The sequence below is a fragment of the Taudactylus pleione genome, unplaced genomic scaffold (assembly GCF_031769625.1).
Source record: "Taudactylus pleione unplaced genomic scaffold, aTauple2 ptg001381l, whole genome shotgun sequence".
Lineage (NCBI taxonomy): Eukaryota > Metazoa > Chordata > Amphibia > Anura > Myobatrachidae > Taudactylus > Taudactylus pleione.
The window spans coordinates 510,367-522,895 of record NW_028285781.1 but is presented as its reverse complement, the minus strand read 5'-3'; the positions used below and the strand labels follow the sequence as shown (position 1 = coordinate 522,895).

Genomic DNA, 12,529 nt, shown 5'->3' with positions numbered 1-12,529 from the left:
AGAAATGCACACTCCCGTCTGGCTTTGGAATAAGCACAATGGGACTTGACCACTCACTATGTGCTTCTTCAATTACATCCAACTCTAACATTTTTTTATTTCTTTCAATACTGATTCTCTTTGGACTTCTGGTAACCTATAGGGCTTTAGGTTAACCTTAACCCCTGGGTCAGTGATTATGTCATGCTTAATGACCATGGTTTTTCCTGGTATGTCAGAAAACAGCACCCTATTTCTGATAAGAAATTCCTTAACTTCCTTCTGTTGAACCGCCAACAGGGTTTTTGCCACTGTCACTTCGGGAACCAAGGGCCCTGGGTTTACTGGAGGGGCTCGGACGGCTGACAGAGCTGCTCTATCCTTCCAGGGTTTTATAAGGTTTACATGGTATATCTGTTCTGGCTTTCTTTTCCCCGGCTGGTACTTTAAAATGAACCTGTCCCACTTTTTCTAAAATTTGAAAGGGTCCTTGCCACTTAGCCAAGAGTTTACTTTCTACTGTGGGAACCAACACCAATACTCTGTCCCCAGGAGCAAAGACGCATAACCGAACATTGCGATTGTATACACTCTGCTGTGCCTGTTGGGCCTGTTCCAAGTGCTCCATCACTATCGGCACCACAGTAGCAATTCTTTCCTGCATTTGGGAAATATGCTCAATAACAGTTTTATACGGACTAGACTTCCCCTCCCATGTCTCTTTGGCAATGTCTAGTAACTCCCTTGGGTGTCTCCCATATAACAAATCGAAAGGTGAAAACCCGGTGGAGGATTGAGGTACCTCTCTTATGGCCAACAACAAATAAGGCAACAAGTAATCCCAATCTCTACCATCCTTTTCGACTACTTTTCTTAGCATATGTTTTAACGTCTTGTTAAACCTCTACACCAACCCATCGGTTTGGGGGTGAAAGACCGAAATTCTTAACTGATCGATTTTGAACAGGCGGCACAACTCTTTCATGACTTTTGACATAAATGGGGTACCTTGGTCAGTCAGTATTTCCCTAGGTATTCCCAACCTGCTAAAGACATGGACTAGCTCTCTAGCAATGGTCTTGGTTGACATATTGCGCAACGGTATCGCTTCTGGGTACCTGGTAGCATAATCCATTATCACCAGAATATATTGATGGCCTCGGGCAGATTTCATTAAGGGTCCAACCAAATCCATTGCTATTCTTTCAAATGGTACTTCAATTATGGGTAATGGGACTAGTGGATATTTAAAATTTGGCCTTTGAGCATGATACTGACATTCAGGGCAAGGTGAACAATAGTCAGATAACTCTTTATGGACCCCGGGCCAGAAAAACCTCATCAAAATTCACTCAGAGGCTTTCTCTACCCCTAGGTGGCCTGTCATTATATGACCATGGGCCAGATCTAACACTGTTCTTCTGCATGCTTTGGGAACTATTAATTGTTCCACAATATCTTCCACCTTCTTAGTCACCTGATACAAGAAGTCCTGACATACTGCCATGTGAGGATATGACAAAGGACTATCGGGGTCTATGGGTTTACCATCGATCACCTTGACATTCTCCCTGGCTTTTACCAGAGTAGGGTCATTTAACTGCTCCACGGCAAAGACCTCTCTTCTGACCTCTAAATCAGGCAGACGATCAACTGGCTCAACAACACTTCCCACCTCAGTGGGAGGCACATCAGTTGGCGAGCCACCATCACGCTCGGCATTCTCTAGTTCGCCAATCATACTAGAAAAAGGGAACATCTCTGACTCTGAAGAAACTTCCTCTGCTACTACACCAGTAACCTTCTCAAATGGGACAGGGTGATTTACCTTTGTGAAAACTCGGCTTTCCCACAACTTACAGAAGTGAGCAAAGTCTCTCCCCAATATTGCATCATACATTAAGCCATGTACCAAACCCACAGAGACTATCGCGGAACCACATGGTGTCTCGATGTTCACTTCTGCAGTAATATAATACCGAGTTTCCCCATATATGCAGGTCAAACCAACAGTGTTCCCCTTATGCTTCAGGGGGTTCACCAGTTCAGCTTTCATAAGTGTAACCAGGCTACCAGAATCTAACAGCGCCTCTACTCGGTTGCCTTCTACAGTGAGTACACACATGTGTATCTGTCTCAGGCTGCCGGTCAGCAATACAGGCTGGCTGTGCAAAGAAAACCCCCCTGCGGTTGACATGAGCAGTATCACATTGCATAGGTTCAGAAGTAAGTGGACAATTAGCCGCAATATGGCCGAAACCACCACATCAGAAACACTGAATCACATTATTATCTAGTCTTTTATGGGGCAGGAACCTTCCTGGCCTGGCGGGCCTATCTCCAGGTTTCACACCCTCAGTCTTAAGTACATTCCATCGTCCAGCACCCTTCTCCCCTGTTAAAGTCTTACCCGTGTCAATGGGAGTTCGCCGATGCGCCATCGGGGCTCGGTGGGGCAGACTCAACAGCTCCTCAGCCGCCACATACCTCGCCACCAGTTCAACTAACTGGTCTACGGACTTAGGATCTGCATGGCTCACCCACTTGCGCAGATATGCAGGTAGCGATCGCAGATACCGGTCCATGACGATCTGTGGTCCTGTCAGTGTCTCGGGCTGTAGCCATTTTGTGGTTAGATGGACGAGGTCATGCATATGTGAGCGTGGAGGCTTTTCCATTTGGAATTCCCAACGGTGGACTCGGGCACGAACAAACGAGGTGACCCCCAAGCGAGTTAGTATCTCCGGTTTTAGATTTTCATAGTCCTTTGCATCAGCCAGGCATAAATCATAGTAGGCCTTTTGTGGTTCCCCAGCCAGGAAGGGTGCCACAAGACTTGCCCACTGTTTCTTGGGCCAACTCTCCCTTTCTGCGGTTCTCTCAAATGCTGTGAGATACGCCTCCACATCATCACTTGGAGTCATCTTCTGTAAAAAATGACTGGCGCGTATGGAACGAGTGTGGGTTGGAGGGTCAGTGGATGCATTTCCAGACCGGGCTACCAAGTGTTGTACTACCTCTTTTAAGGCCTGGCGGATTTCCTCGATAGTGACTTGTTGTTGGCTCTGGGCTGTCTCCAAGGCCAACAGTTGCACATTAGTGGATTCCTGCTGAACTATGGTAGCTTCCTGCTGAAGTATGTTTGTTTCCTGCTGAGCTGCCGTAGCTTGGAGCAAGGCCTTAACATGTCCTCCATGTTTTCTTTAGGTGCAGGTTGGAAGCTGAATCTGGCTTCTCTAAGCATCTGCTGACGCCACCTTCATGGGTTCCACAATTACGTGTCTGTTCCTTTAAATATTAAAGGAAAAATGTTTTCCTTGCTGCAATTTCAGTATGTGCTTGCCCACATTCTCCACCAATTGTGACACAGTTGGGATAGGGGTTCCTCTCCCGGGTAGATGGACTCCCTTTTTACACATACAGCAGCCGGAGAAACAGGACACAATTCTGGGGTTCTCATTGAAGCTGGTCGGAGCCAGTCTTTATTGTACTGGACACATAAAGCACAAACAAAATCCTAGACGTCTGGGCTCTAACTAGACAGCAGGTTCCCTCACTAACAGAAGACTAAATAAGTTCACGTTCACAGTACTTACAGGTGGTATCACACAGTGTCTCAGAGCAACTTGCCTGCGGGCCTGCCCACCCAAGTATGAGACACTCAGCTATAACAAAACCCAGCTTATCTGAGCCACTTTCAGGTGCAAGCCCTAACGAGCCTGCTACCAGGCTGAAAGGCCCAACACCTAGAGTGGCCTGAGGATGGAGCCCTCCCTCTCCTCACATCCATACCCCCAGGACCCATTCCGGCTTTTCGCTAAAGCCAACATTTCTAGTCTGTTTTTCCAAACAGACTTCTCCTGGGGGTTTTAAAACACATAGGACAGGAATCTGGGTCAGACATAGAATACATTCAAAACTGTTCCAGTGCTTCTATCACAATATATATAAGTCTGAAGGGACAATATAATTCTGATGCGCCTGGAGTGCTGCAGGGATGCTCAGGGAAGGCACTCCACCATCAACATCTTTGCTAAGTTTTCCTCGCCCCCATAGAGAGAGACAGGCAAATGAACAAAGTTCGATAAAGAGTTCAGCTGGCAATTGAATCCTTTTCTCCAGATTTTAGAAGTATTAGAAATCAAACCTAGAACTAGGAGTTGCTTTGTCAGGAGTCCTCAAGTCATTAGCTGCCTATCCATTCTGCTGCATCATCAGACATCTGAAGAACAATCACTCAAAGCTTCTGCTCAACCAAATCCACAATCCATGTTAACAGTCAAATTATTAAATAATTACTTGGATAAGTCAGGTAGCTGGAATCGGTATGTAATACCGCCAGACCTAAGCCCGGCAGATACAATCCCGACACCGGAAGGCCAGCAGATGAAGGTCCCGAACCCTAACCTCCCCTCAGGAATGCCTAAACCTTACCCCCCCCTGTTTCTAGCCTAGCCCTAACCCTCCCGGGGGAGTGCCTAACCCTAAGTCCCCCCGGGAGTCCCTAAACCTAACCCTCCCTCCCCGCGGCTAAGCGCTCCCGACGCCCGGTTTACCTACGTTTGTTATGCCGGGCATCGGGATTTCGACGTGGGGCTAATGATAGGCGTTAGGCGCCTATCTTTAGTCCCATGCCGGGCTTTCACTGTCGGGATTTCGCTGGCATCCTGACTACATCCCAGGTAGCAATGAATTTTATTGTAATCCACAAAATATAAACAAAGAGGAGAATCGTAAATTATTCCTCTGTTACCTAGTGAAAACCATGCTTATTAGAAGGTTCTAAATTTATTTTTGTGATATGACAACTAGTTTATACCTAACTGACCTATCCATCAGTTAATAAGATAGGATCTGTGGGATCAGAAAAGAGAAGTGGTCATCCCTCCGATGGATCATTACCCATCAGAGTGAGCAACAATTTTGGAGGGGATATCTAGAAGATATCATTAGTCCCGGGAGGGACATCAGTAATAAAATTAAAGGACGAGAGGTATCAGTAACTTATCAATAGAAAACGAACATCCAGCACCAAGTTACTAAGTGTAAATAATATTTACACGAGGAATGTGTTCTTTTGGTTTTTCGCTATAGAATAAAGTTTTATATTTATATAGGTGCAATTCAGGTGCCACCTACTGATTTGAGAATATATGCATGATTGATGCAAGGAAAATAGGGAATCATAGACTGAGTATTACTATAAATTCACTGGATTATACATCACATGTAGCACAGTGCAGGTTATATCATCACGTGTGGTTTTCACATATACCCATGACGTGTTTTCAATTGTTGTTATGCAGGCAACGTAAATACTGCATCACATATTTATAAATAAGGACAACGCATAGCTTTGTTTTTAAACTTTATTTCCTTCACATTAATTTCATTCTTTATCACTCTATAGCTTTATAATAGCTATTAATTTTATATTACGCTTTATGTGACCCTATTTTAAGGGTATACAATAATAACATACAAATGTCGAAAAAGAGAGAGCAATAAGTAGAACCCTTATTTTTGATTTAGAAGGCCTGTGTTTTTAAAGTATACCCAGTAAAGATTTGATTTTATTATTCTTTATTAGGGATTGAGTGCTCCCAATTAATGACCGATTCACTTTTTTCCGAGCATCAATTATATGTATCAGTAACTTAGTTATGGACTTGCTAATTAAGGTAATTAAAATGTTCTGTGAAAAGGAGACATTGGATTCATACAGGACTCAAAAGGGGAAAAAAATGATTCCCCAAAAACTGATTTATTATACTTTATACATGTATTAATGTTCATCAAGTTAACAATTGAACGTGAATTTGGTCTTGCAGTTGTGGGACATTTGAGATATTTGGGCAAATATGGACATCAAATTGATCATTTGTGTACAGAAGCCCCTGGGGCATTAAAGGTTGCCCATCTTCCTTCCTCATGGTCAAGGCTTCTTTTAATATGCAGCACAAGCAAAGTCAGGGCGTTGCATCACTGAGAATAAATCAAAGAGCAGCAGCAGCTCGGCCGGGGACCGCGAAGACGAGCAGAAGACGAAAAGAAGAAAGGACAAGAGATGATCAAGTAATACAGAAGCCAAAAGAGAGGGAGGAAGATCGCACATAAAATGGCACAAATAGAAAAATTAGAAGGTAGAGTAGCAAAACTGCACTAATTCATTACGAATATTATATGGGTGGTATGCTCAAGAAGAAAATGACACCCATCCGATAAAGAAACCAATATCAAAGTGTACTGGAGATTGACAAACTACATCAAATAAGTAAAAAAAATGTTGGGGGTGGGGTGAGAAAATGGCACAAGATCAATTGAAATAGAGAGGGGAAGGGGAGGGGTGGACTAAAATGGCACAAGATCAATAAAAAAATATATAAGGAAGATGGAGGAGAAAAAAAATTTACTCTTTTCTTACTGTCGCACAGACTGGCTGCATCTACTTGTTCTTTACAAGTCATATGGCCCTCATGCAAATGGAGCTGTCCTTGCGTGACCCTTATGGCTGCTAGTTTGAGACCCCTGAACTACACTGATATATAATTAATATAAATCATACAATGCACTTAAAAAGTCCAAAACAAAGCTGATGTTGTCTGAGGAAGCACCCTCCTGTATAAAGTGATAACATGTACTGCCCAGTATTGCCTATTGAACAATTTTTTTTTTTTTTTAAATCCTTCCTTTATATATGGTATTTACAGACGTTAGGATAATCTTAGATTTACTTTATACATGTACTACATGAATATATCACAAAAAGCATAAATTGTCAAAGTTTATTATGTGTTAACAATAGTACCACTGGTTAAAATTGCGTTAACTATTAGAAAAACACAATTAAATGGCCCTTACAGTGAAGTATTCTGTTGATGTGCGCTGCACAAAGGCCGGTTCTTTTCTTTCTCTTGTATTTATGAGAGTGAAGTAAACTGTGTAAGTGCTCTAGGGAGGTGCATGATTCAGACACAATACTCCTCACTCACGGTGATGTACAGTTTTTAACACTCATTTAAACACAATTTCTGCTTGAAAACCAACCTCACACACTAAAATATTATATATATATATATATATATACACACACACACACACACACACACACACACACACACACACACACACACACACACACACACACAGTGCCTTACAAAATTATTCACCCCCTTTGCATTTTTCAAGTTTTGTTGACTCACTGCCTGTAATTAAAATGGATTGGTTGAAGGTGTGCATCATTTCATTCACAGAACATGCCTACATCTGTGAAGTTGTGTTTTTTTTATATTGTGAATCAAACAACATTTAGGACAACATAACAGAAAACTTCAGCATGCATAACTATTCACCAACTTAAAGTCAGTACTTTGTCAAGCCACCTTTTGCAGCAATTACAGCTGCAAGTCGCAAGGGATAAGTCTGTATGAGCTTGCCACATCTTGTCTTGCCCCTTGGATTTTTGCCCATTCCTCAAGGCAAAACTGCTCCAGCTCCTTCATGTTGGATGGTTTCCGCTTGTGAACAGCAATCTTCAAGTCTGACCACAGATTCTCAATTGAATTGAGATCTGGGCTTTGACTAGGCCATTCCAACACATTTAAATGTTTCCCCTTAAACTACTCGAGTGTTGCTTTAGCAGTATGCTTCGGGTCATTGTCCTGCTGGAAGGTGAACCTCCGTCCCAGGCTCAAATCACAGGCAGACTGAAACAGGTTTTGCTCAAGAATATCCCTGTATTTAGCACCATCCATCTTTCCCTCGACTTGAATCAGTTTCCCAGTCCCTGCTGCTGAAAAACATCCCCACAGCATGATGCTGCCACCACCATGTTTCACTGTGGTGATGGTGTTCTTGGGGTGATGGGATGTGTTGGGTTTGAGCAAGACATAGCGTTTTCCTTGGTGGCCGAAAAGTTAAATTTTAGTCTTATCTGATCAGAGCACCTTCCTCCATACATTTGGGGAGTTGCCCACATACCTTTTGGCAAACTCAAATCGTGTCTTCTTATTTTTATCACTAAGTAATGGCTTTTTTCTGGCCACTCTTCCATAAAGCCCAGCTCTATGGAGTGTACGGCTTATTGTGGTCACATGCACAGATACAGTAGTCTTTGCTGTGGAACTCTGCAGCTCCTTCAGGGTTACCTTTGGTCTCTGTGCTGCCTCTCTGATTAATGCCCTCCTTGCCCGGTCTGTGAGTTTTGGTGGGTGGCCCTCTCTTGGCAGGTTGTTTGATGATGATGGATTTGATGGTGCTCCAGGGGATCATCAAAGATTTGGATATTTTTTTATAACCCAACCCAGAATTGTACTTCTCAACAACTTTGTCCCTGACTTGTTTGGAGAGCTCCTTGGTCTTCATGGTGTGATGCCTCTTGCTTAGTGGTGAAAAAGGTGTGTTTATACTGATAGATCATGTGACACTTAGATTTCACACAGGTGGACCTTATTTCACTAATTATGTGACTTCTGAAGGTAATTGCTAGCACCAGAACTTTTGAGGGACTTCATAGCAAAGGGGGTGATTACATAAGCAAATGCCAATTGTAAGAATTTTATTTATAAAGATTATTTTTTATATATACTTGTCTCATTTCACTTCACCAAATTAGAATATTTTGTGCAGATCCATCACATAAAATTCAGATAAAAAATAAATAAAAAAAATCACAGGTTGTAATGTAACAAAAAAGGTAAAAAGCCAAGGGGGTGAATACTTTTGCAAGGCACTGTGTATGTGTGTATATATATCTATCTATAATATATATATATATATATATATATATATATACACACACACACACATATAAGTATATATATATATATATATATACACACACACACATACATACACGTGTGTATATATATATATATATATATATATATATATATTATTTTTCTTATTTTTTATTTTTTTTCTAGGTACTGTGAGTCCTGGAGATACAATTTCATAGTGTTTGCTCTCTTAATATTCGTCTTCCCATCCCTTAGCCACAATTACATTTGAGACTTTAAATACACTCCCAGGAAGATTGCCTCTGCCTCTCACTAATTAACAGAGCTCAAATTAAATTGACAGGCATCAGATATAATCAGTGTAATAAAACATCATGTGAGATTTACAGTCACATTTCATGTTGCTACACTACAAGTTGCAGCTCCATCTACAGTGGGGAGGAAATTGACTATGAGATGCACAGCAATAAAAACATTACAAGCAGGCGTAATACTTTGTTTGAGTTTGTGTCTCTAGGGCTTAGATACTTCTGTGTCTCTGTCAGCTAGTGAACGCTGGCTAAAACAGGATGCTGCAAGTCATATGATTACTGATCCATACACTTCCACTATACAACTGCCCACCCAAGTGCAGGCTACGATCAACATACAAAACCTGCAGCACCCCTCCAGCTGCTCCAGCACTAGAAGAATTCTGCTTTGAACCTCTTGCATGGAACACGCTAGATAACTGGGACGTTGGTGGTGTCACCAGGTATGTTCTTATGTACATGTCTCATTTAATCTTTTAAGTGTACTTTAGCGTCAAATGATCTCTTTAACCGGCTATGTAAATTTTTTGCCTAAAATGTGTCACATTTAGACCGTAAACATAACACATACCTAAAATTATTCTTGAAAGGAAATTGTGAACAGTTTCTAAAAATAATTAAGACAGTCGTCTAGATATGTTCCCACTATTTAACTGCATAATTTATTAAAATACATCTTTGTTCAGATTTGAAATAGTTTGTTGTTTTTACCTAATGTAATGTAAAGTAAAGATTTGTCCACTAACCACATCCAGAGATGTGTGAGAGTAAGCATGTAGAGATTCATCTACAACAGGGGTTTTTAAACTACAGCTCGCCCTTGTCCATTTAGAGCAGTTACCCAAGATTCTGTCTAATGAAATCTATTGTATATTACTAATAAAACAATTATTAATTATGGCTATTGTTATTGTTTAGTGAATGTCAACAATTTAAAATTAATTATTTAAAGTAATAATTGTACATTGAAATAAAAAAATACCACTTGTGACATTTAAAAAAAACAATAACTAATGATTAATCATATACTCAAAAATCTTACAAACAAAATTGGATCCTGACTGCAAATATAGCACATAAAGAACAGTTTTCTTAAACCCTCACAAAAAACAGCATTTTTCTAATTGTTCATGTTGTAGAACATGGGGTAAAGAAATACAGGACACTAAATTTAAGTCAGCAAATCAGATAAAGGGGTAATTTTACTAGTGAGAGTTTTCAGAAGTGGAGATGTTGCCCATAGCAACCAATCAGATTCTAACTATTATCTTCTAGAAGGTGCCAGTTAAATGTTAAGTAGAATCTGATTGGTTGTTATGGGCAACATCTCACTTTAGCAAACATACCCCATAGTGTGGCTGCAAATCAAGACACGGTGAAGAGTGCCAGCAGAACACTGTATCTTCAGCGATATTTGACATTGCTGTATTGATCAGTAATCTGAGATGAGATGTCCTTTTGCTGTCAGATGTATGCATATGGAAAGCTTCTACCTGCGACAGATAGTCTTTTAAGGCAGAAGCGTCATATGATGGACGGGTCTGGCCTCCTGAGGGGTTCTGCTATAGTTATGATCTTTGTATTTTTGTGAGACATTTACAATGCAAAGAATAAGACTAAATGATTACATTGAAATACTTTAGTACTTATGACATGTAACCATCTGCAGTGTTTATATTACATAATCTCAGCCACCATAAACTCTAAGTGGATGATGCATAGTGAGTACAATGCCAGTTTGTATAGAGCATCCTGTGGGATCTTGCACAGAGTACGCGCACAGCTGCAGCAACGCTGACCATAACATATTTGACATCTATTACACCTAACGACCGGAAAGGCAGAACGGGGGTTTGACGGGGTGTTCTCACGTAGACAAGATCAGTAAGGGTGTGTTCACGAAAATGAGGGCCCATGTAGACCAGCAATTATGTGCCTATTAGAAGGTGTATCATTGCGTACAGAGGTGCTGACGTTAGGGCCGGTGAGGCAAACACACGGTGACTGGGGGGTGGCTTTCTCTTGGGCCTGGTATGGAAGTGTCAGTGAACACTGTTGCATTCTCAAGCACAGAGCGCAGCCACAGAGGCCATAAGCTGGTGCAAGTGTTGATGGTGAATGTGATGGTGCGCCAATGGTGGAGTGTTTGGAACCACAGGCGGATTTGTACTGCCCACAGGGTATTGAAAGTGGGCGTCTGAGTGCTTGCACAGTTCGGTGCACCTCTGAATCAGGCCCAATAACTCATATTGGTTAATAACCCATGTACTAATAAATGTTAATTAAAAAAAAATATATAAATCACTTGTAACATTAACATCCAACATATTTACACTGTGTCATTCATATTTTAACTACAATAATACTTTACTTAATAATTGCATCAAACGGTAACAATAATGAATTAAATTTGCATTAAAAGTAAAATTATGCATGTTGTCCAACAATTATTTATTAACTTTGCTCTTTTAAATTTCATTAGCTCAGCCTAAAGGCTCCCATACACGGTGCGAGGCGACAGGGGATCAGTCGTCCCACATATCGGGTGGTCGGCACACACGGTGCGATTGGGTGGCCGCCCGCTCGATATGCCGGCTCCCCCCTCCCTCACCTGTATAGCGATCCATGGGATCGCACATCACATCCCCTGATCAATTGGTCCAGCAGAAAGATCAGGGGGTGCGATGTACGACCCCACGGGAGCGCGCTCGGCCCGACATCAGATCCATACATGGTGCGATATAGCAGGCAAATTGCACCAATCAGTCGGATCGTCTGCTTTATCGCCCCGTGTATGGGGGCCTTTAGCAAACACATCCAACTGTACAGGTAATAGATGGTACTGAGTGTGTATACAAAATATAGACCCGTATTCAATTAGATGCAAAAAGCCGAGATCCGCGAAAAGTATCGCCGATTGCGACTTTTCGCCTGTCTGAAAAGTATCGCCGTATTCAACTGCAAACATTTTGCATACACGAAAACGCAATGCAATGTAATAGGCGAAAAAGATTCGCCTCTGAATAGGTGGCGATAAAAAGTGCAAAATCGCTATTTTGGGGTGCAAAGGTGGGGAAACCACTCAGCACCCTTGGGACAGCCACCCAAAGGATAACTGCGTTAAAAAAAAAAAAAAAAAAAAAAAAAAGGGAGGAACGCCCCAAAAAACACTTTGAAAAAAAGGGGGTGAAAAAGTGCAAAGTGGGGATACAAACTTAAAAACTAGCGAATAGACTTTTGGGGGGTCTGTATGGGTGAAGTGTTTTTTGGATAGCAGGTGCTTGCTTCAGGAGCGTTTTTCCCTTTTTTTTAAACTTGACTTTAGCGACTTTAAACCATGCTTGCACCCATTTTCAAGTACCCCAAATTTGACAGGACTACTTATTTTAACAAAAAAAAACTGCTTAATGCTATTCTTCACTGCAAAGACGCTAATTAGAAGAAATTGACACACCTTAAGTACCCCATATAGCTTTATTAGGGGTATTATTAGTGATCCCC

General features: G+C 41.5%; 1 protein-coding gene across 3 annotated transcripts in view; it reads right to left on the bottom strand.

Annotated features, from left to right (window-relative positions):
- LOC148442951 (protein transport protein Sec23A) overlaps positions 1 to 12,529 on the bottom strand; it is a 141,211-nt gene that overhangs the window by 31,298 nt on the left and 97,384 nt on the right. The window lies entirely within an intron of this gene.